Source organism: Pinus tabuliformis, chromosome Q, assembly GCF_031772625.1.
Source record: "Pinus tabuliformis cultivar Carrire ecotype Pingquan chromosome Q, CPIR1, whole genome shotgun sequence".
Classification (NCBI taxonomy): domain Eukaryota; kingdom Viridiplantae; phylum Streptophyta; class Pinopsida; order Pinales; family Pinaceae; genus Pinus; species Pinus tabuliformis.
In genome coordinates this window covers 217,234,936-217,261,906 of record NC_142296.1, presented here as the reverse complement: position 1 = coordinate 217,261,906, position 26,971 = coordinate 217,234,936, and positions in this window count along the sequence as shown.

Genomic DNA, 26,971 nt, shown 5'->3' with positions numbered 1-26,971 from the left:
TCCTCTTTGCTGAGTTTTTTCATGACTTCTTGTTTGTTTCCCAAGGAATGAGTCCAATCGTTGTTGCGTTCCTAGGGCCATTTCTTTAGCTGCTGCTTCATCTCTGGTTTCTTTATTGGATTTCCTTCCCACTTTTTTTTTGCTGATCCTAGGCTTGGAGGATTTCTTTGGCTTTGTTTCTAGTTAGAATGTGGTCCACTGAGGGAGGAGGTGGAGAGGATATAGGGTTGGGGGAGGATATGAGAGCTAAAGAGATGGGGTTTGAGGGTGGGGATCTAGGAGAGGGTGGATCAAAGGAGTCTTCTAATGGCTCAAAAGGATTCAGATTTGTGTGATCAGGAGGAGTAACCTTCACTAGAGGCTGAGAGGTTGTTTCGTTTGCTTCTTGGGAGTGATAGATATATGATGCGGTCTGCTTATTGGTAGGCTTTTTCCTTTTCACTTGTTCCCATGTAGGTTCTTGCTCTTCTACATTTTCATGCTCTATTTTTTTAAGACACCTATTTTCAAAATGACCTTTCTCGTGACATACCTTGCATTTAAATGTTATTTGTTCGTAGTCCAGCTGCTGAATGTGTGTCCACTGGTCGACCTTGATCTTTATTGCCTCTGGGAGACCTTTTCCGAGATCTACTTCCACACATATTCTTGCGCATGCGTGCATGTTGTCTTTTGGCTCACATCTGTCAATATATTTGCCCATTGCATTTCGTATAGCCTTTACAGATTCGTCTCCCTAGCAGTGAAGAGGAAGATGCGGGAGCCTGAACCACACAGGCACTACATTTGGGACATCCATCTTCAGATTAAAAGTCTGGCATCCACCTGTTTAGGTATAAACCTCTGGAGTCCATGAATTAAGGTCCGTTTCTAAATATCAAATCTCTGTCCTCCTTTGTTTCAAAGAGAAAGGTGTAGTATCCCCTTCCACATAATCGTATTGCTATCTTCCCCTGTGTGGTTGCATTCCAGTTTCTTTCCACCCATTTTTGCACTGATTTGGGTGAAGGTCATAGCCTTGTGAACTGTCCAACAAGTCCACGTTTTTCTAGAGAAATGGCTGCTCTTCTTGGAAGTGCTGGAGGGAGATAAATCTTTGGGATACTTTCAAGTTTCTTTACAAATTTATTGACTGATGGCCTGTTTCTTGGAGCTCCATTCTCTGTGATCAGAGATGCGAAGGTTTCCATGTTTTCTTCATTCCCTGGCTGCATGGAAGAGTGAGGATCTCCCTCCTTAGAGGGATGCATGGTTTGGTTGGCCTCAGCAGCAGCAGGCTGTCGAGAGAGGTATCTGTAGGGGCAACGACGTCTAGGTCAGCGCAGGCTCGGACTGGGCTGTTGCGCGCACGATTTTTTATATCAGCCTCTTTAGGACAAGTCAAAAATAACCTCGTTTTTAAAGAATTAAAATAATGTAAATTTCAAATGGTTAATTATGGAAAGTAAATTATTAAAATTTAAATAATGAGTTAAAAATTTGTTTTTATAATCTAAAAGTACTAAATATTTATTTCAAATGGTAAAAAAATCATTTTTATTGCAAATGGTAAATAGTTGATTTTGTTTCTCCATTGTTTTTTATTAACTATTTTTTTTTTAAAGGGCATATGTCGACTTTACATTGAACAAAAATGAAATCACACATTGCCCTCATAGTGGGTTATATAATGAGGAATAATATTAATAATTTATAACTAATTGGTATAAGTTTATTAGTTGTTGGTTAAAGCGTTTGCTAGTTAAAAACATGTGTTTCCTCTTAAAAGGTTAGAGGTTCAAATCCAGAGAGGGGTAGAGTATGTACACCTTCATAGACTTTAGTAGTCAAATCCTTGTGCAAAGGAGGTCCTTTGTCCAACAAACATGGTTTCCCATACACTAATTGCATTGAGGGGTTCCTTGTTCCATAAATAAGGGATCTCATACACCAACTATGCAAAACATGTCCCTTGTCTCACAAACAAGGAGGTCCCTTGTCCAACAAACAAGGGTTCTCATACACTAATTGCAGTAAGGGGTTCCTTGTTCCATAAAAAATAGGTCTCATACACCAACCATGCAAAGCATGTCCCTTGTCTCACAAAGAAGGAGGTCCCTTGTCCAACAAACAAGGGTTCCCATACACTAATTGCACTAAGGGGTTCCTTGTTCCATACATAAAGGGTCTCATACAACAATTATGCAAAGCATGTCCCTTGGCTTACAAACAAGGAGATCCCTTGTCCAATAAACAAGGGTTCTCATACACTAATTTCACTTAGGGGTTCCTTGTTCCATAAACAAGGGGTCTCATGCACCAACTACACAATGCATGTCCCTTGTCTCAGAAACAAGGGGGTTCCTTGTCTCACAAACAAGGGTTCCCATACACTAATTATACTGAGGGGTTCCTTGTTCCATAAACAAGGGGTCTCATACACCACCTATGAAAAGCATGTCCCTTGTCTAGTGTCCATAAACAAGGAGGTCCCTTGTCCAACAAACAAGGGTTCCCATACATTAATTGCACTAAGGGGTTCCTTGTTCCATAAACAAGAGGTCTCATACACCAACTATGCAAAGCATGTCCCTTGTCTTGCAAACAAGGAGGTGTCATACACCAATTACACAAAATGTGGCCCCTTATCCCATAAATAAGGGGTTCTCATACACCAATTGGATATAGGGGATCCCTTGTCCCACAACAAAATGGTCACATAAACCAATTTGGTATGACTTAATAATAACCTTAAAATTAGATTGGGGAGGCAGGAACAGGAGGGGTTATCTCTCGCCTCGACGAAGAAAGGGAGATTCAATTTTCCCGGGGATTAGGAATATCAACAAATAATTAGGCTGAATATCTAGTGTTATGGCAGAGCCTTAAATTGGCTTACTCCAAGGGACTTCGTCAATTGATGGTCTTTGGAGACTCAAAGATTGTGATCCAACAAATAATTAAAATTAGAGGAAAAGATGAGCAAATCCTTGCATCTATATTGCATCGAATCAAATTAGCAGTGGATAAATTTGATTTGATTGAATTTTTCATGTCAAAAGAAATCTGAACATGGTGGTTGATTCTTTAGCTAACCAAGGAGTGCTTCTAGTTCAAAGATCGCTAAAGGTTGATGATGGAGGTTTAATAACAAAAGCAATATCGTGGCGATTCGAATTAAATTTCTTGTGCCTTTGATATTCATGTGCATTATACATAGAATAAGGAGTCGAGTCTTATCATTTGAATTGGCCCTACGTTACTGCAAAAGCTCATTAATTGTAAGATTGTGGTGGCCAATGGTTGTCCTAGAGAGTTGTGTCGGTGCGACCACTTGGGTAATGAACATCATACTTCATTGGGAAAAGGACAGATGGATAAGGAGCGATGTGATTATTAAAACCATTCAAATGTGTGAGGTTCTCATCCTTGCATTTGAAGTTCAATTTACATGTTTGCATTCCATGCTCACATTGAAATTCACCTTTGATTGCAACCTTTCCATTATGGCCTCTGCACATTTGGTATCTATGAAAAGAGTCAACATTAATGGCAAATGTAGTGGGATCATTTCAAGAAATTTGGGTTCAATAGTATTTATAGATCATTGAGGAGAACATGGAAACAAATAATTTTCAATTAGAGCCTTAATTTGTCAAGTCTATCAACAAGTTTGGTGCAATTTCAAAATTATGGAGTGTAATTTCAAGGACGTAGACTCTAGAGGAAGAGATTGACCATACGCTTACCAAAATGGCAGGTGATCTAGAGTTCATCATTTCTTTGATATCTAGGCATGCAGAGATGGTTTTCACTGAATCTCGAGCCCAAAACAAACTGCTAACTCAAAATTGGGAGTTCTGGAAATCAAGATGGATCGCCTTAAGTTGGCAAATGAAATACTAGAATTTCAAGTGGAAAATTTGGCACAAGATTAGGTATGGAATGTCGTTTGTGGTTCATGACAGAGTAGCTGAGGACAACATAGATCAACTCGGGAATTCTAAACAACAGGAGGAGAGTAGCCATGATCTTTTTGACGACCAAGAAGCCACACCCTCTCAACTCGAAATGGAAGAAAACGAAGCCTAGCTCACTTCTGTTATGGAGGATATGTAGTGTTACATCTAGTTCCTAGTTTTTTGTTATGTTATGCAAATATGTAGTTTTTGTTGGCTTGTTTTGGAGAATGTATGGAGAAAATCAGTTCAAACTAGTAATTTGTAGCTTAGGGATAAATTGTGATAGATTTATATGGAGTTTTTGGACAACAATAAAATGTCTGGATTATGATGTACAAGACCCTGACTTTCAAACCATACTTTTATAATGCAATACATAATCATTCTGTAACAAAGAAGAAGCCTTAAAATTAGATTATTATTAGTAGTAGCATTATCTACTTTTTTAACCACTTCAAAGCCAACTCAAAATTAAAACTAACATCTTATCTAAATTTATTTTTTTTAGCGTTCCCTTAACATAAACACTTGCCTTAAAAATGAATTTTAAAATAAAAAAACTTACCAACTATATTTTAATAGCAAGTTGATGAGATTACATTTCTATATTTCTACTCAATTGGATTTTGATATTTAGCACAAGACTTTAATAGTTTATTAAATATTTTATTGTTCATTATTACAATCAATATCAATTTTGTAGTTTATCTTAGATTGTTTAGCTTATATTCACATTATATCTAAATTTTAAAATATTCCTCATACTACCAACTTTCTTGACTTTTTAAGTTAACAATACCATAATAATTTTAGAATGTTTTTCTTATACTTTTGGAGCACTATTCATCTAATAATTATTGATAATTAAATTTAAAATATGAAACTCTATTCCCAAATAAACACACTTATAAACATATTTGAAAATACTCAATAATATTAAATACATATTTATATCTTGTGGAATTAAGTAAATTGAATAATTAAAAAATAAATCTTTATTATCCTGTTAACAAAATTCTCGAAAATATATTCTCTATAAATATATAATAAAAACACAATATACTATTTAAACTAAGGAATTAAGCATTTGTATATGCAATTTATTTATATATACGTTGTGAATGGGATATAGTATAATTAATTTCTATTTTTATTTGGTCAAAGAAAATCCAACCGTATACGCTATACGTGATGAGAGTAAATTGTAAAGTGTTAAATCTCTATCACATAATCTTTTTCAAACTAGCATATCAATGATAAAGTTAAAAGACTAATCAAATCAAGATACTTTTAAATATATTCTATAGACATCATCATAATTACTTGAATAATCTAATCAAATCAATATGTTTTTAAATATATTTTATAAAACATCCCATAATTGTCTTGCAGGTTTCCTTTGGTTCATAGATAATAGTGAGAATAAAGATATTTATGATAACAAATAAAAATATAAATATAAAAAATGATTCTTTTACATCAATAATTAAGATGGTCCAATCTAAGATGGTCAAATCAAGGGGGATTCCACAACCAAATGTCTTTGTTGTAAATGTCTTTGTTGTCTCAATGATAGTTATTTAAAAGTTTATAGTTATTTACAAAGTCAAAGATTATATAGAAAATGACTTGCTTTTAATGTTCCTCAGTGTTTAGTTGTAAATTTAGAAGTTGAAACTATTGCCTTCTTCCACATTAAAAGGGAAAATAAACCAAGGGTTGATGAGCAAGCTAATAGGGAGGTAATCTAGAGCAAGGGATAATAATCAAAGACCAAGGAGATCCATATATTTCTCACATCCCATGAATTTTAATCTATTTATGAATGGGATCACCATGCCCCAATTAATCTCCTTCGGGGTTATGATTAGAGGGGATACAAGGCCTGTTAGACTTCTTAATGAAAGCTCTAATCCCATGATGTTGAAAGTCGTATATTTTTATGTAGATTCAACAACTCATGTGATATATTAAAACACAAGACAAAAATCTACTCTACTTTTCTTAGCAGAAACAAAAAATGATCGATGAAAACAATAAGCAGAAAGAGGAAGAATATCAATCGCACATAACATAATATTTCTCTGGGGAAATCAACTGCTAAAAACCCTGACTATCTATATTACATTAACCAAAAGACCTGAGAAGAAAATACAATGCTGGTTCACACTAGAACAATCCCTGCACAAGTATGATTTAGCTCTCTGCCTCACAAGCCAGCTCAAGCCAACACTTAGCCAATTCTGTTTCTTGCCAAGCCCCTACTTCCTTGCGCAATTCCCGAGAGAATTAGCCCATATTTAATTGGGAAATCCTTCCTCCATAATTGCGCAGTCCAAACAAAGGTCCTCAACTGATTGAATGCACCATCTGTACAACTCGGAAAATTATGCAATCGATAGTACACTCTCCCTGCACTCTAGTCTCAATTGAGTCTTCCTTTGAACTGATATCCACGAGTTATTTATGAGTGAATCTTTAGTTAGCTGGTGTGGTACCTTTGGATGCATTGGTGCACTACTCCACTACTAGACCTCTACTAGTTCCTCCAACAATTAGAACTAGTTTAAATGACTAAAAATAAGTTAGAGTGAGTTATCTAATTACAACTCCAAAGAACTTAACCTGGACCCCTAAAATTTAGGGATCACTCTACATGACTCTAGATAGACTTCCAAATCAAATTTCCTAAGTCAATTAAGTCAATTTAACTTAATTAACTATTACAAGTTGCTATGAGAATAAAATTACAATTTTAATTTACAATTTAATTCAAGGACAAATTAAATTGGAATTTCTTGTTGCTATTTTTAACACTCCCTCTCAACAAGAAAGGGATTATCAGCTACCCCGATCCTGTCTCTGTGAAACTCGAATTTACATCTTGACAATGCCTTTGTCAAGATATTTGCATCCTGCTCCTCTATGGGAATGTACTCCAACAAAATAATCCTCCTCTGCACACAATCTCGAAGATAATGATACTGAATATCAATATGCTTAGACCAATCATGAAAAATTGGATTTTTAGAGAGTTTGATACGATTATGATTGTCACAGTAAATCACAATTGGATCCATTTGCTGACCAAATAAACCAACCAGAATCTTTTTCATCTAGATGGCCTCACAAGCTGCTTAACTAACAGTGATGTACTATGCCTCTACTAAACTGAGTGCAACTCATCTCTATTTCCTACTGTACCAAGAAACAATTGTTGACCAAATACTGAAGATCCCTCCTGAAGTGCTCGTCTTGTCGGATGGACTCCCTGCCCAATCTGCATCAGTGAATCCTTGAAGCTTCGATCCCCCTGTCTGTTTGTACCATAAACCATGTTGAGTAGTGCCTCTGAGGTATCTCAACACATGCTTGTTCACCTTCCAATACAACTTGGTCGGCCTACCATCGCTTGACTAATCTGGTTAAATTCATAGCGCATGTTCAGTTGTGTGTTCACCAAATACATGAGACCCACAAGCTGCCTGCAAATGGTAGCTTCCACTACTGCACAGGAAGTAGCATCCTCCTTCCTCCAGTTACTTGCTAGAGGAGTCTCCATGGGTTTACTGCTCTCCATGTGGAACCTTTTTAGTATCTTGGTGGCATATTTTCCCTGAGAGACGAAAAGCTCCCCATCACCTTGCCATACTTCCATGCATAGAAATTAGTGCATGAGCCCCAAGTCCTTCATTTCGAATTCTCTTGCAATATCCTCTTTGCAAGACTTGATCAGCTTATCATCACTTATCAGAATCAAATCGTCGACATATAAAACAATAATCAATAATTTACCTTAAACCACAATATGGTAAAGGTTTGCATCTGCTTCACTTTTGGTGAAGCCCAACCTGGTGAAGTAGCTATCGATCTTGGTGTACCAAGCACGAGGTGCTTGCTTTTGCCTATACAATGCTCGCTTGAGTCGGCACACATGCGACTCTCAATCAAAGGTCTCTAAATATTTAGGTTGCTCAATATACACCTCTTCCAAAATCATGCCATTAAGGAAGGCTGTATTTACATCCATCTAATGTATCTTCCAACCCATCTGCATTGATAGTGCCAAAATGGATTTGATTGATGAGTACCTTGCAACAGGAGCAAAGGTCTCATCGTAATTAATCCCTTCCACCTGAGAAAATCCTTGGGCCACGAACTCGGCCTTATGTTTCACCACACTACTAGCCACTGCTTGCTTTACCTTGTAAAGCCATCAGTAACTCACCACTGACTTGTCCGCTGGTCTTGGGATCACATCCCAAACATTGTTCTTGACAATGGAGTTATACTCCTCAACCATGGCATCAACCCAAACAAGTTGCTACACTGCCTCCTCAAAAGAAGATGGCTCTATTTCAACACATCGGCTCATAGGAGCCATGTATCCAGTGTACCTCTCAGGTGACCTCCTCTACCTGCGCTGTGATGTGGGTGCTCCCACATTCTCTCTCGCATCATGCTATAACCTATTAGCCTCTCTAGTGCGCTTTCTCCCATCTCTGGAAGACTTTTCCTAAGTGGATCTCCACTCCCGAATCCTCTACATGTGGCTGCTCCAAATCAATATGGGGTTCCTCCTTAGAAGCTAAAAGCTCCTCAACTGCATGTAGCTAAAGCTCCCTCTCAAGAGAACATCTCATGGCCTTGTCTTCATCGAATTTTACATCCCTACAAACCACTGTCATCCTACTAGTAATCAGGTACACCCGATAGTTGTGAGGTGTACTAGTGTACCCCACAAATATCCCCAACTTTGACGTCGGCTCAAGCTTCTTCCGTGCATCTTTGGTCACATGGAAATATACCGATGATCCAAAAATCTTGAAATGACCCACATCTGGTCTCTTCCCTAAGAAAACCTCCTCTGGTGTAGTCATCCCAAGAATTCGATGAGGGATTCTGGTCTGCAAATAAATAGCAGTGTTGCATGCCTCAGCCCACAAGTGTAGTGGTAGGCCGTGATCATGCAACATCGTCTGTGTTGCCCCTACAATGCTTCTATTCTTCCTTTCAGCCACCACATTTTGCTGTGGGTTATGAGTTGCTGTCAACTCTCGTCAAATGCCTTCTGTCACACATAAGTTTTTAAACTCATTCAACACATACTCTCCACCGTTATCACTCTTGAGAGCTTTAACCTTCCCACCAATATCTTTCTCGACCAACGCTTTAAATTCACAAAACTTTGCAAAACTCTGATTTTCTTCTGCATGAAGAAGATCCAACATTTACTTGTGGTTGGTCGTGGATTTTGTTGAGAACGGTCCACACACATCTGAAAGGACTCGATGGAGGATCACCTATGCTCGTCTGTCTTTGTGTTGAACAAAAGCTTTGGTGTATTTTCCCAAAGTAGACCCTTTGCATGTTTCAACTTGCTCTAGTGTACCTTTGGGAAGACCGCAGAAATTTGCTGCATGATTTTCAAAGCGCCATGATGTAAGTGACCCAACCGCCTGTGCCACATCTCTCTGATGTCTCGGCTCTGCGCCTTCTCTGCTTTCGTGCTCAAGGCAACACAATCTTCTACCTCCAAATTGTAGGGATTCTTCACCTGAATCCCTATCCTCTTTAGCTATACCATGCCTATGTGACGAAGGAACGCCTTTCCCTTACTAAAGATCACATCGTAGCCTCTATCCTCCAACATGGAAATAAATGCAAAGTTCTTCTTCAAACCAGGAACATACATAAGATCTCGCAAAGTGAGGGGAGCACTCGAATCCCTTTGAAAAGTAACTGTACCAAGCCCAATAGCATTATACCTCCCATCATCACCCAACTCAATATGCATTTGGAGATCCCTCTCCTCCAAGTTAATGAAAAGCTCCTTGTTACCAGGCCTGTGGAAAGAAGCTCCACTGTCTAGGTACCATACACTACCCATCATCGATGACACCATACATCCGATGAGGGTAAAGTCCAGTTCGAATTGTGAGGCAAGAGCCTCATGTGCCGCTCCTCTCGAGGGCTTCTTCTTGGAATTATTGAGCGGATAATTTGTAACAAAATGTCCCAAATCATGATAATGAAAGCACTTGACTTTCAACATGTCCTTCTTCTTGCCTCCAAGATAAGAATCTGATTTGGAATGGAACGCCTTCCCTTTCCCTTTCTTTGCCTTACCCGCCAACACACAATTTTCCTCATCATCGGTCTTTGATGAGGATCCTTCTGTTATATACCTAGGGGGGATAATATGGGGTACCAAGGGGGGTACCCAAGGTAATAATGTAATAATGGGAGGGGCCATAGTAATAAATAAGGTGGTTAACCCATGTCATGTAAGGGACCACAAGTAGTTAATAATAATGTAATGGGCCCATGGTATTAGTTGATGGTATGAGGAAACCATGGTAATGATGCATGGTATTGTATGTATGAGGCCTATATAGAGGCTAGAGACTCCACATGGAGAGATATGAAGGTGAAGAGAAGTATTCTTGTATGAACAGGCATATGGCTTGTGGAGTGTTCTCCTTCCTTAAGGAGTGAATGTATGGTGTTGCCCTACCTTAAGGGTTTGATAATAAAGAAGCATTTATCTATATTTGATCTTGTTATTCTTGGGTTATTTCTGTTATCATAATATTCTTGGGTTAGATCTACAACAAGTGGCATCAGAGCTACAACAAGTGGTATTGGAGCTACAACAATTGGTATCAGAGCACTTTCTTGGGCAAACCGTGGATAATTTTTTTTTTTTTTTTTTTGCAGGGATTTTTGGGTGGCGAAATTGCAGATCAGATCTGTACGTTTTGGTGCCAGATCTACAGAATCTAATTACAGATCTGAATTCCTTGTGAAAAAATACCCAAATTCAAAAAAAAAAATCAGTTAAATCGGAGTCCGGATGAAGATGAAGAGAATTATTATTGTATGAACAGGCATATGGCTTGTGGAGTGTTCTCCTTCCTTAAGGAGTGAATGTATGGTGTTGCCCTACCTTAAGGGTCTTGATATCAATAAAGTATCATTTAATCTTATTTCTGAGTTGATTTGCATTGTTTTATATTTTTATATCAGATCTATAATATTCTGGGTTAGATCTATAACAATTGGTATTAGATCTACAACAAGTGGTATCAGATCTACAACAATTTAGCTCTGATACCACTTGTTGTAGATCTAACCCAAGAATATTATGATAACAGAAATAACCCAAGAATAACAAGATCAAATATAGATAAAATGCTTCTTTATTATCAAACCCTTAAGGTAGGGCAACACCATACATTCACTCCTTAAGGAAGGAGAACACTCCACAAGCCATATGCCTGTTCATACAAGAATACTTCTCTTCACCTTCATATCTCTCCATGTGGAGTCTCTAGCCTCTATATAGGCCTCATACATACAATACCATGCATCATTACCATGGTTTCCTCATACCATCAACTAATACCATGGGCCCATTACATTATTATTAACTACTTGTGGTCCCTTACATGACATGGGTTAACCACCTTATTTATTACTATGGCCCCTCCCATTATTACATTATTACCTTGGGTATCCCCCTTGGTACCCCATATTATCCCCCCTAGGTATATAACATTCCACCCCCCAAGCATGTTTCGTCCCCGAAACATGGGAAGAACACAAATAATAAGATCTACTCAAAAGAGTAGTCCATTGATACCATGCACGTGCATCTAGCCATCCAAGAGAAAGGTGAACCCTCGATCTCGCTGGTGCCTCGCTCGCTTGAGATGGAAGTTGACCGTGGCAGCTCTTCTGTGTTGATGTGTAGTAGGTGGATTGTCTCTCCTTTCTATCCATCATGTGACTACTTGGTTTCCATGATGGTTGTCTTGCGGGGTGATGTGGGTGATGATATGTTGAAGTTTTAACCCACGATGGCTTTTGCTTGACTTCACCCCGTTGTGGTGCCTTTTGTGGTGTCTTCTTTTTCAATATGACTTCAACCACTGAGCCCTCCTCTAATGTATCATCACCTGTAACCTTTTCTTCTGCAGCCTCTGTTTGTGTTTGATTGTCGATCATCAAAGGCTCATCATCTGATATGTCAGTCCCTTGAACATCTTCTGCTTCAGCCTCCATGTGCTCTACCTGTTTATGGATGGAAATATCCTGTAATGTAATTTTCTTCTTTTTATACCATAGCTTCAGGAATTTCTTCTGCACATTAATATTGATAGTACCCACGGATTCCATCCAAGGATATCCCAAAACAACATCCATATTATCCATCTCTGAGGCATAAAAATCACCATGCAACACATATTTATCCATAGAAATCTTCAAATCCTTGTACACTTGAACATCCTCATTATCAACCTGTGTATGTTCAATTTGTTTTGCTGGGACTTGCAATTTTTTTGCCAAATTAACATTGATAAAATTATGTTTACAACTAGGATTGATAGAAACAATGATCTTCTCTTTCTGAATCAATCCATGAATCTGCAGTAAGGATATACCAGTAGGAAATAACCCTTTATGTGTCTCCTTCTCCTTTTTTCTAGCCCGAGACCATTGGTCCAAAAAGACTTTTTCAAATTCAGCGTCTGAAAGTTTGACCATCTGCCGGTAGTCAAGTGATGAAAACCATTTGTCAGCCTCGTCTCCCAAATGAAACCGTACGGAAATTTTCCAACATATCCCATATTTAGACTTTATTCTTTGTATGAATTCTTCAATAGTAGGGCCATCATCTTTTCCTGTAAACTTTTCCATGAAGAGGGTTTGAGAAAAATTCACTAACTTGGCGAAAATTTGAAAATGTCACAGTTTCGTCAATATTGCTCAGAATTCTTATTATGACCTGTTTTTGGAAATGGAACAACCCTTCTGCATCTGCCCATGTGATAGAAATTTTGATCCAGGCACTAGAATTCCAGATCTGCGCTGCAACTTTCCCGCCGTCACCCAAAATTTCTGAAAAAAGAGCTGATTTTAAATCAGCGATATCTTCCTCATCCGGACTCCGATTCGCCTGATTTTTTTTTTTGAAATTATGTGTTTTTTCACAAAGATTCCAGATCTACAATTAGATCTGGCAGATCTTGCACCAGGACTTCTAGATCTGCGCCGCAAAATCGCTGCCCTGAAAATTGTCTGCAACCCCACTGATTTTTAAATCAGCGATATCTTCTTCATCCGGACTCCGATTCGACCGATTTTTTTTTGAAATCGGGTGTTTTTTCTTTAAGGCATATGGCTTGTGGAGTGTTCTCCTTTCTTAAGGAGTGAATGTATGGTGTTGCCCTACCTTAAGGGTTTGATAATAAAGAAGCATTTTATCTATATTTGATCTTGTTATTCTTGGGTTATTTCTGTTATCATAATATTCTTGGGTTAGATCTACAACAAGTGGTATCAGAGCTACAACACCTTCTTTGGTATTCCTATGAATCTCTTCCTGTACCAAATTCGACCAAAATCGTTCCCAATCTGGTAGCTTCTCCCTCCCATTGACAGATTCCTCACAACCATGCCAACTCTTGAGAAGTCCAAGAAGAGATAGGCTCACCATATCGTCCTCGGCAATAGTAATCCCGACACTTCCAAGCTCATCACGGCAATGAGTGAACCTAGTCAATTATTTCATAATAGAGCCACCCTTCTCCATCTTGATCTTTCAGAGTTTGTCCTGAAGTGCCAACCTCCTATGGCCACTGCTATTCTAAAATAGTCCTGTCAATGCCTTCCACATTGAATATGGAGTTTCCTTACCATGGAGACTCAAGGCAATGTGATCTCAAACTCCCTCAAGGATAATCTGTCTTACCTTTGCCACACACTTTCTCCATTCCGCTATCTCTTTAGCATCCGATGTTGGAGGCTTAGGAATGTCTTGATCAATGAATTCCTTGAGGCCATTGTCTTCTAGTACTGCTTCCATCCTATCCTTCTAGGCTATGTTATTTGAGCTTCCTTCCAATGCATACTCAAGTCACAACTCGTAGAAAGACATATTGCTAATCTAAAGTATGAACTTGCAAATTCGATTTTCACCTGCACAACAAACTCAAAATCTCCTCTTCTATACTGTCTTCAGCTTCGATACCATGTAGATTTTTTCTGTAGATTCAACAACACATGTGATAAACTAAAACACAAGACAAAAATCTACTCTACTTTTCTCAGCGGAAACCAAAAATGATCGATGAAAACAATAAGCAGAAAGAGGAAGAATATCAATCGCACATAACACAATATTTCTATGGGGAAAGCAACTGCTAAAACCCCCGACTATCTATATTGCATTAACTAGAATATTTGAGAAGAAAATACAATGCTTGTTCAGACTAGAACAACCTCTGCACAAATATGATCTAACTCTCTGCCTCACAAGCCAGCTCAAGCCAACACTTAGTCAATTCTGCTGCCTACCAAGCCTCTACTTCCTTTCTCAATTCCTTGGAGAATTAGCCCATATTTAATTGGGAAATCCTTCCTCCATAATTGCGCAATCCAAATATAGGTCCTCAATTGATTGCATGCACCATGGGTACAACTCGGAAAATTATACAACTGGTACATTGTCCCTGCACTCTAGTCTCAACCGGGTCTTCTTCTGAACTGACATGCCTAAGTTATTTATGAGTGAATCTTTAGTTAGCTAGTGTGGTACTGGGGATGCACTGGTGCACTACTCCACTACTAGACCTCTACTAGTTCCTCCAACAGTTAGAACTAGTTTAACTGACTATAACTCAATTAGACTAAGTTATCTAATTACATCTCCAAAGAACTCAATTTGGACCCCTAAAATTTAAGGATCACTCTACATGACTCTAGATAAACTTCCAACTCAAATTTCCTAAGTCAATTAAGTCAATTTAACTTAATTAACTATTACAAGTTGTTATGAGAATAAAATTTTAATTCACAATTTAATTCAATGACAAATTAAATTGGAATTTCTTGTTGCTATTTTTAACAAAATTCCTTGTCAGACGACATCCAAGTTGGGCCATGGTGGAAGAGCATCTAGTTGTGAGAGCACGGTGAGAAATGTCATTTTCGAGGATAGGTGGAGCACAATTCCCAACGCATTTATGCTTCACATCAAGGGAATGTAGGCCAATACTCCACTAGCTATGGAGCAGTTAAACTTGTATGAGCTTGGAGGTAGGGCGAAGGATACAATGATGGAAATTCATGATAAGAGTGTGCAGGGACGAGGAAATGACATTCCATGTGACGAGATTGATGCTGGAGCGGGGAGAGTTCACGTCAAGGAATATAAGTGGAGTTTGGTGGTCATGGAATTCTCATTGGTTTGTGTTAGAGGTCAAGCGCATTGGAGTATGGTATCATTAAACAGGGACACTTGCAAAGAATCTGGTATGGTGACAAAATTAGTAGACCTTTAAGCCCTCGTAGCCAAGCTCAGTGATCAAGTGGATTTGGAAGCTCGCTCCCATTTTTCTCTGATAACAAGGCAATTCGAAGAGTTGCACGAGGATGTGGAACATCTTTAGCTGTCAATGGGCAATTTGGCAGTCAAGGTGGATAATTTGAACTTAAAAGTGAAGGTACTTAAATTAAAAATTGGCGACTGTGGATGTTCTTAAAGAATCGTTTGGGATCCCCGAAATCTCTCCTCCTGGTGTGTAGGTTTCTCCTCAACTTGAAGAACCTCTGGATCAGACTTTGGCTTCGATTTTCCCACAACAAATGGACGCAAAACATAACAAACAAGATGCAAGCCCACTAGCTAAGAACGAAAACAACGATTAGCCATAACTTTTTGTTTAATATGTTTTGTAAGTTTGTGAACTATAATAAAATCTTGTGCAAGCTCTATAAAATAAGGGTAGTTTGAACTATAGCAAGAAAAAGACAAGATAGAAATAGGCTATTTTATATTGATGAAGAAAAAAGATTTATGGTACTAGCCTATTTTTAATTAAATCAATAAAAACTTCAAGTTATATATATAGTGCAATAAAAATGAAATGAATAATTAAGTAGACAATTTCAATTTTTTCGATGCCGCATAAAATGAGATCAATACATTTAATCTTTTAAAGTTAATTTAAAGATTAAAAAAATATTAACTTACTCTCTACAAAATCTCCACGAGTAGTTTGACTCACACAAGTGTATCTTAAAACGTAGTGTGAGCTAAGCAACGTAACCGCTTAAAAAAATAACGTAAATAGCTACGCAAACAAACAAGCCGAATTGTCTAAGTCCACCCATTCATTCTCATTATTGGGGGCAGGGGACAAAAAAATAGTCTAAATTGGAGTTGTGGCAACGACCATGTACTCGCTATTCGACAAGTCTATAGTGAAATTTATTTCATTACTGCCACGTAGAGTAATTTAGATATTTAATTTTATTCTTCTCCAATCATCTTAGCGCAAGAGATATTTTAATTTGTTTTTAAAATAGTTGTATGTAGTTTCATTGACCAGATGGGACTTGATAAACATTATTATGAATATAAATTTACATATTTAAATTATAGTTACATATTTACATATTATTACATATTTACAGAGATCATTTTCGAAGATCAAAGAAGAACATAAGCATTTAAAAATTATAGTTATGGAGTCTTGAACCCATGACCCATGATTGAAAGATTATTCCATGGTCAAAAGAGCAAAAGAGATATTTATTTAAAAATATTGTATAACATAACTTGAGTGTGAACTTTAAATATGTCCAATGGCTAATTAGAAAAGAAAATAAACACCGCATCTAATTAGTAATTTGTTGCATCTAATTAATATTTTGTTGTCATACAAAAGGACATGACATTTGGCCTTTCTCATAGTTTTGGGTTAGTAAGGGGAATAAATGTATATATAATATTTTCTCTTTTCAAAAAGCACATGTTAGGAATGAAATGCAAAGGTTTATAGTGAACTAATGTAATGCATAATCAGATTTGATTTGAAAGGTTACATTATCATTAAGCGAATCGAAGATCTCTCTATCCCTTCTCGAAGATTTAGTAAAAACTACGTTGGGGATTGTTATGTAAATTGTCTTTTTCAATTGTTTTTTACATTCATTCATTTTTTTTAATTAATTTGGACAAGAAAGAAGAGGAAGAGTAACATGAAGTGAGAATACGTGAATATTGGTAGGACTTTTTGTAAATTGATTTCAAACACTAAAATTTCATAGGTTGGAGTTTGATAATAAGACTTGCTTTCATATTGATTGTATCCTCTTACACTACGGGAGTATGGGTGATGCCTCCAGAAATTTGAATATGTATGGAGAAAAAAGAAAAGTAACGTGAAAAAAAATATCTAAAATGAATAAGTTTGAATAATTAAAAATATTTTTTGAGTTCAAATATAAGTTGTAGTAAAATGTTTCAATGTGATATAAATCATGGTATGACACAATAAATATTTTGGGAAAGATGAAGTTATTTGATAGATTTAAAGATTAACATTCCTAAGTTAATACATGTTTAATTTTTTTCTTACTAAGTTTAAATGTAACATAGTTTTGCTTCCCAACTAACTTTCAAGGTAAGCCTCTCCTTCCCCGATGACCCATTACATTATGCAAAGTGGTATCTAAGGGTGTGGGAAATTTTCTCACGAATTAAACAAAATACATTTTTGATCCAATTGTAACGTGTCTCTTCATGTGGGTTATTCGCCATGCACACTTTTTCCTTAGAACCTTGTTGTGACAGAAAAAGTACATCGAAACCAATATTTGTAAGATTTTTGGTGTAATAACTATGTCCTAGCTATCTCATTAAGATTTTGGATAACATTATGCATAATGCTTAGCATTTTTGTACAAACTATATATGAAAAAAGAGGCAAGTACATCAAAGTTTCATTGTAGAATTAGTTTGAAAAAGATGGGCAAAAAGACATAATAGTGAATTGCAAAAGTTATAAGAAAGATGAGAGGAATGGTGTTTCTCAATGTTTGTTTGAAATTTGAAAACAAGTTAGTAAGACGTTTCACTAAGCTTATATTTGAAATGAACCTTGATCTTGAGGTTGTATGATGTTTCTCTTTTCATCTATGTAAATAATGAGGCACTAAAATAAGAGTTCTTAAATGATAATTAATGAACTTCTTACAATGTCGAACTTACGAGTTGGGATGTAAAATAGATGTGATTATATTTCATTGAATATGTAAATAATGAGGCACTAAAATAAGAGTTCTTAAATGATAATTAATGAACTTCTTACAATGTCGAACTTACGAGTTGGGATGTAAAATAGATGTGATTATATTTCATTGAATATTGATGTCATCTTTGTTTTTCATCTTATCTATCTAAATAATGAACTAATAAGACATGGAGTCCTTAATGAATAGATATTTGACATGGCACCTAAATGCCAAGTTGTAAAATAGATCCAATACTTAGGTGTTATTTCTTCAAATGTTAACATGGTTTATCTTTCTTTCCTATCAATTTAATAATGGAATAGTAAAACAAAAGACCTTGAATAACTTTAGATCTAAATAAAGATATATATATATATATATATATATATATATATATATACAACTTTCTTTAAGTATAAGCAAAGAATAACAAATTCTTTAATAAAAGAAGTAAACACCCTTATGGTCTTCACAGTAAAAGGTTTTGAGTGTGTGAGCACCTATGAATATTTAATAATGTCGGTCAGGTATGCTACGTGGGGTTAAGAAAAAAATACAGTATTATTTTAATTCATGATTCTTAGCTTTAAAACTGAGGATAAAACCATTCCCTCTAATTAGAGGATCATTATGATTAGCTACATTTTAGCTAAAGCTATATAGAATTATTTTGCAAAGGAAAATTAACCTATGGCTAAAAAGTCATGATAAAAGAGCTAAAGGCCAAGTTGTGTTTAGTAGACATCATTCAATTATGAACCACCTTGTTACTCTCAGGATCATTGTAGAGGAGTGTTGCAATAATATAATTGATCTCTTATGTTGTTTCATTGAATTTAGAAAATATTTTGACACTATACCTAGGACAAACCTATGGAAGAGGTTGGAAAAGATAATGCTTCCTTGTGAGTTGAGGGTCATTGTGATAAGGTTGCATGAGAATGTTATTTCCAAGTCTAGGATTAATGAGTATTGGTTAAAAGAAAATAATTGCAATATCGAAGTCAAGTAAGGGTGCCCCTTGTCCCCTACCCTTTTTGGCATATACATTGATAAGCTAGACAAATTTTCGGAAGATGCAAGTTGTGTTGGCCCCACACTTACTAGTATAGTCATAAATTTTCTCCTTTATGTTGATGATATTGTTCCTTTGGTGATGATTCATTACGATCTTGGAAAGCAACTAAGAATCATCCAAGATTTATGTTCTTAGATAGGTATGATTGCAATATTAAAAAATCACATGTAATAATTCAAATATGACAACAACTTGGAGGAAGTTCCTTCATACAAATATCTTGGAATCAATATCCTTACAAGCTCAAGTGGAATTATAACATTAAGAAAAGGATAAATGGAGGATGGAACACTACAAGGAAAAGACCATCTAGCAGAGGTTTTTGCAAAATCCCCTATAAAAATAGCCCAAAAATCCGTTTGTAGAGGAGGTCACTGGCGGAGTTCGGCAAAAATATGTTTTAGCGGATGGTTTTTTAATGGTGTGTCTAAAATACACAAACGCACTGGTGCTTTACTATACACATACTCATCGGTGCCTAATAGAATATGGTGCTCCGTGGCATATTTTTTTTTTTAAATAACGGTGCGCTAAGTACAAAAGCACACTGATGCGTATACTACTTGATAGCACCAAAAAAGGGTTAAATTTACAAAATTTTGGTCGTAAAATTAATTTTGCCCAGTTTGGTGCTATAGTGTGACAATGACTTGGTGCTAAACCAATACATTAACACCTGGTGCGTACATTGCATAGAACACCGTTGTGGAGTTTTTAACTTAAAAATAATGGTGCACTTACTAGATTAACACATCGGTGTGGTTAATTGAACTAAAAGCCTCGATGCTTAGTAGAGAGTATTAAACTATTGAAGCATTATTTTTTATACAAATAAAAACAACGGTGCACCATCTATATATGAATACTCTGTGCATACACTACTCGATAGCACCAGACAAAGGTTAAATTTAAAAAATGTCGGTCCTAAAATTATTTTCACCGTATCGGTGCTATATTCCCATGAAGCACTGATGTTGTTCATGTATTGAAATACCCTGATGCGTACTTAAAAAGAGCATCACTATAGGGTTTTTAATTTAAAAAAAGAATACGGTGCTCTTGGAAATAGTACGCACCGATGTTGTTACAATAATGCATAAAACAGGGTTAAATAAAATAAAAAAACTACTGGACATAAATTTCATTTTTACCATTTATAGTGTTGTAGAGCTCTGAAGCACCGATGCCACTCTTGCCTCATGCAAGCACCTTGTTGTCGGTGCTTCTTTTGCTCACCATCCTTCTGTCCTGTGCTTATTGTGTGGCTTTCAAATTTTCTCAAATGGTGGTGAAATTTGGTTTTCTCATTACGTGTCAATTGTGCCTCATTGACGAGCAAATGTCCAGGTAATGTGTATGTTTCTATTTAATTTGATTTTTTAGCGGATTAGAATTGCAAATTAGGTACAGAAATCCACTATTTTTTTCCTTGCGTGGTGTGTTTGACTTGTAGCGATAGTGGTGTGTGAGCCTAATGCACCACAATGTTGTCCGTGTGTTTGGAAAATTAAAACGCACCGGGAAAAATTGTAAATTGTACATCGGTGAATACATTTTTAAGTTACTCCCACTGCGTTTATATTTACCAAACACACCATAAACATAATATTAAAAAAATATAGCTCGGTGTGTTTGATAGCCTGAACATTCTATATTAGTGCATGAAGGTTATACGTACACACTGATGTGTAAGGTTGTCTCGTTGCACCATGTTGAAAATGTATGTATGTGAATGAAAAGCGATGCATCATATGTATGTACGCATTTTTGTTGGTGCTTTCTTGTTTGATAGAACACCAGAGCCGATGCATTATTGTTTTTTGGGCACATCGGGGATGATTTTTTTTTAATTGAAAGTTATATGTCCATATTTATAAATACATTTTTCATTTAATAAAAAAATATGTTTTATGTATGAGGCTGATGTATTTTATATGTCAATAATGTAGCACTATAGATGTCAATAGATGGATTAGTAGTAGGAGCAGGAAGAAATGTCAGATCAATACAATGAGATCCAACCGTGGGAGGCACGAGAGAGGTAGAGAGATTTACACCCTCGCCCTATTAGCGAAGTGACCCAAGTGCTCTTGAGGAATGTAGGCCTCCTTAAGTACTATGAGGAGGCTACATCCCTAAAGGCACACTTTGACTTGTTGGCACAACTGATCCGTTGGTGGGATGTCCACCAACAATCTTTTGGTGTCTGTCCTAAGATGTGGTATAGGCCCTCTAAGGAGGATATATATTTTATCACTGGCCTATCCAGGAGAAGAGAGGATTTTCCTGAGTTCCCTAATGTCCCCCATGGTGTTGCAACAAAGTGTTAATGTCTAGTCTCAGAGATATGTTGGGGGTCATGCAGTGTGTCTAGCATATCTTCAGGTATCTAGTGGACAACTACAGATTGCTTCTTTTGGTGCACAAGAGGTTAGGTGCCTGTCATTATTAGTGAGTACCATTTCACACTATACTAGTGATTAGTAACACATTAGTTTCCCTCTTTTGTTTTATGTCGATTCTTTGATGTAGGCACCGCAATGTATCAGATGATCTGCCATTTTTTTGCGGCAGTTTTATAGGGCTTTAGATAGGTCTCGTGCTATGATACATGGGAGGATGAACTTCCCTTTCACTTCAAAGCTTTTTTGTTTATTTTTTTTGAGGTTTCCATAGACAAGGCCTACTTTTGACTGTCACCCTCCTAGGCCGATGATTGAGGTGCTGATGCGCATGTGGGGCGAGATGATGCCCAAGAGGGGCTTGCCGGAGTATTCGGTCAGGATTTTTTGCCAAGGCACTGGCGCTACTGGCCAGTGAGGCTGACCACATGTTTGTCCTTGTGTCATGTTTGTATGTGAGGATGGATTGGAGACAATGTCCCAACATCCTCTTCACATCGGATGAGCCTGTAGATGATAGAGGTAATATTAGTGTTTTCTTTAAATTAATCTAGTTTCATTTTATTGTCTTAATTAATTAGAATAAAATTTATTTTAGCACATTATTTAAGTTGTTTTATTAAATTATTTAATGAATTTGTCTAATTATTGTTGTATACTATATATTTTGAACACATCGGCACATTCGTTGTGACATGCCTCCTCCCCCATCGGAGGGATGAGATGCAGAGATGGGAAAGGCCCTAGAGGGTGAGGCACATCCACTATGTTAGGGATTAGATCCAACATGGTAGGGATGCGATTAGAAATGTGAGTTCATATCCACACATAACAGATAAGATACCTTCACGAGGCTTCTGGAAGGGAAGCTTCGTGACCTTTTTAATTTTTACCCACATAAAAAGACCGACGCACTTTTTGATGAAGAGGATTGTGATGGAAACACAATATATTAACTATGCAAGATGCGACGTCGTAGATTAAAATGCTGCAACCTGCGACGATCTCCAAAAATATGGATTTAAAGGTATGTAATCTAGGATTCTTGTCTTTATGGAGAGGTATTTCATCCATCTTCTTAGGGTTTGATGACAATAGTTCTTCATATAGAAAAATATTTGAATTTGACATTGTTTGCCTGGATGTGAAAAAATAATGTGTAAGAATTATGAGTACAGAGGAATCAAACCCCTAAATGTGCAAACATTCTCCTTGTAAGTATTAAATTAAATAATTTATAATAATATTATTAAATTAATATTTATTTTAATTATTTATAATAAGTTAATTAATAATAATACCCTGAAGGGTTAGCTCAGTTGGTCGAGTTCCCGTTGCTAAACACCTCTCCAGTTGGGAGGTCACGGGGTCAAATCTCCTCGACGCCCTTGGGGTTATGCCCTGCTTGTTTGGCCGACGGGTAGATCCCTTCAGGTTGATCCACCTGGATTTTTCCTGTGGATGTAGCGGCCACCCGGTGCCCGTGAACCACCCTTAAAAATAACAAACTAATAAATAATAAATTATTATAAATTAATTAATATTTGATAATAATTATTTTTCTTAATTATTGTTATTAATATCATTATTAGTTAATAATTATTACTTAATAAATAATTTTTAAATTAATAATAATAATAATAATAATTTCAAATTTTAATGATAATGTTATTTGATTAACAATAACATGAATTAGGGATCATATTCTAGCCTAAGATCCATAATATATTAAATACTAATAAAAGATAAAATAAAAATAACGTTGTTCTTAAAGAATTAAAATCATGTAAATTTCAAAAGGTTAATTATGCAAAATAAATTATTAAAATTTAAATAATAAGTTAAAATTTTATTTTTATAATCTAAAATTACTAAATATTTATTTCAAATGGTAAAAAAATTATATTTATTTGAAATGGTAAATAATTCATTTTGTTTCTACATTGTTTTTTATTAACTATTTTTTTTTAAAGGGCATATGTCGACTTCACATTGAACATAAATGAAATCACACATTGCCCTCATACTCGGTTGTAGAATAAGGAATTATTTTAATAATTTATAAATAATTTGTATAAGTTTAGTAGTTGTTGGTTAAAAGGGTTTGCTAGTTAAAAACTTTTGTTTCCTCTTAAAGGTTAGAGGTTCAAATCCAGAGAGGGGTAGAGTATGTACACCTTCGTAGACTTTAGTAGTCAAATCCTTGTGCAAAGGAGGTCCTTTGTCCAACAAACAAGGTCTCACATACACTAATTGCACTGAGGGGTTCCTTGTTCCATAAACAAGGGATCTCATACACCAACCATGCAAAGCATGTCCCTTGTCTCACAAACAAGGAGGCCCCTTGTCCAAAAAACAAGGGTTCTCACACACTAATTGTAGTAAGGGGTTCCTTATTCCATAACCAACGGGTATCATACACCAACCCTGCAAAGCATGTCCCTTGTCTCACAAAGAATGAGGTCCCTTGTCCAACAAACAAGGGTTCCCATACACTAATTGCAGTAAGGGGTTCCCTATTCCATAAATAAAGGGTCTCATACAACAATTATGCAAAGCATGTCCCTTGGCTTACAAACAAGGAGATCCATTGTCCAATAAACAAGGGTTCTCATACACTAATTTCACTTAGGGGTTCCTTGTTCCATAAACAAGGGGTCTCATGCACCAACTACACAAAGCATGTCCCTTGCCTCACAAACAAGGAGGTCCATTGTCCAACAAGCAAGGGTTCCCATACACTAATTACACCGAGGGGTTCCTTGTTCCATAAACAAGGGGTCTCATACACCACCTATGCAAAGCATGTCCCTTTTCGACAAACAAGGAGGTCCCTTTTCCAACAAACAAGGGTTCCCATACATTAATTGCACTAAGGGGTTCCTTGTTCCATAAAGAAGAGATCTCATACACCAACTATGCAAAGAATGTTCCTTGTCTCACAAACAAGGAGGTCTTATACATCAATTACACAAAATGCGGTCCCTTATCCCATAAATAAGGGGTTCTCATACACCAATTGTGTAGATGGCATCCCTTGTCCTACAAAAAAAATGGTCACATAAACCAATTTGGTATGACTTAATAATAACCTTAAAATTAGATTGGGGAGGTAGGAGCGGGAGGGGCTATATTTGCCTCGATGAAGAAAGGGAGATTCAATTTTCCTGGGGATTAGGAATATCAACAAATAATCAGACTGAATATCTAGTGTTATGGCAAGGCTTGAAATTGGATTACTCTAGGGGACTTCGTCAATTGATGGTCTTTGGCGACTCAAAGATTGCGATCCAACAAATAATTAAAATTAGAGGAAAATATGAGCAAATCCCTGCATATATATTGCATCGAATCAAATTAGTAGTGGATAAATTTGATTTGATTGCATTTTTTCATGTCAAAATAAATCTCAACATGGTGGTTGATTCTTTAGCTAACTAAGGAGTGCTTCTAAAACAAGGGTCGCTAAAGATTGATGTTGGAGGTTTAATTACAAAAGCAATACCATGGCTATTTGAATTAAATTTCTTGTGCCTTTGATATTCATGTGCATTATACATAGAGTAAGGAGTTGAGTCTTATCATTTGAATTGGCCCTACATTACTACAAAACCCATTAATTGTAAGATTGTGGTGGCCTATGGTTGTCCTGGAGAGTTGTGCATGTGCGACCACTTGGGCAGTGAACATCATACTTCATTAGGAAAAGGACAGATGGAGAAGGAGCGATGTGATTATTAAAACCATTCGTATGTGTGAGGTTATCATCCTTGCGTTTGAAATTCAGTTTGCATGTTTTCATCCCATGCTCACACTGAAATTCACCTTTGATTGCAATCTTTCCATTATGGCCTCTGCACATTTGGTATCTATGAACAGAGTCAACATTAATGGCAAATGTAGCGGGATCATTTTAAGAAAATTAGGTTCAATAGTATTTATAGATCGTTGAAGAGAACATGGAAAAAAATAATTTGCAATTAGAGCCATAATTTGTCAACTCTGTCAACAAGTTTGGTGCAATTTCAAAATTATGGAGTGTAATTTTGGGGACGTAGAGGAAGAGCTCGACCTTACGCTTACCAAAATGGAAGGTGCTCTAGAGTTCGTCATTTCTTTGATATCTAGGCATGCAGAGATGGTTTTGACCGAATCTCGAGCCCAAAACAAACTGCTGACTCAAAGACTGGGACTTTTGGAAATCAAGATCCATCGCCTTAAGTTGACAAATGAAATGCTGGAATTTCGAGTGGAAAATTTGGCACAAGATGAGGTAGGGAATGTCGTTGTGGTTCGTGATAGAGTAGCTGAGGACAACGCAGATCAGCTTGGGAATTCTAAACAATAGGAGGAGAGTAGCCTTGATCTTGTTGACAACCAGGAAGCCACCTCCTCTCAACTCGAAACGGAAGAAAACAAAGCCTATGCCGCTTCTGCTATGGAGGATATGTAGTGTTTCATCCAGTTCGAGCTTTTTGTTATGTTATGCAAATTTGTAGTTTTTGTTGGCTTATTTTGGAGAATGTATGGAGAAAATTAGTTCAGACTAGTAATCTGTAGCTCAGGGATAAATTGTGATAGTTTTATATGGAGCTTTTGGACAACAACAAAATGTTTGGATTATGATGTACAAGGCCCTGACTTTCAAACCATGCTTTTATAATGCAATACATAATTGTTCCATAAAAAATAAGAAGCCTTAAAATTAGATTATTATTAATAGTAGCATTATCTACCTCTTTAATCACTTGAAATCCAACTCAAAATTAAAACTAACATCTTATCTAAAATTCTTTTGTTTTATGGTAAGTTAGCTAAGGTCTTAATTTAGCGTTCCCTTAACATAAACACTTGCCTTAAAAATGAATTTTAAAATAAAAAGCTTACTAACTATATTTTAATAGCAAATTGATGAGATTACATTTCTTTATTTCTACTCAATTGGATTTTTATATTTGACACGAGACTTTACTAGTTTGTTAAAGATTTTATTGTTCATTATTACGATCAATATCAATTTTGTAGTTTCTCTTAGATTGTCTACCTTATACTTACATTATATCTAAATTTTAAAATATTTCTCATATTACCAATTTTCTTGACTTTTTAAGTTAACAATACTATGATAATTTTGAAATGTTTTCCTTATACTTTTGGAGCACTATTCATCTAGTAATTATTGACAATTTAATTTAAATTATAAAATTATATTCCAAAATAAACCTATTCACAAATATTAAATAATATTAAATATATAAATACATGTCTATATCTTCTACGATTAAATAAATTGAGTAATTAAAAAAATAAATCTTTGATTATCCTTATAACAAAATTCTCGAAAATATTTTCTTTATATTCTTTATAAATATATAATAATAATATTGTGTTAAAAAACACAAAATACTATTTAAACTAAGGAATTAAGCATTTGTATATGCAATTTATTTATATATACGTTGTGA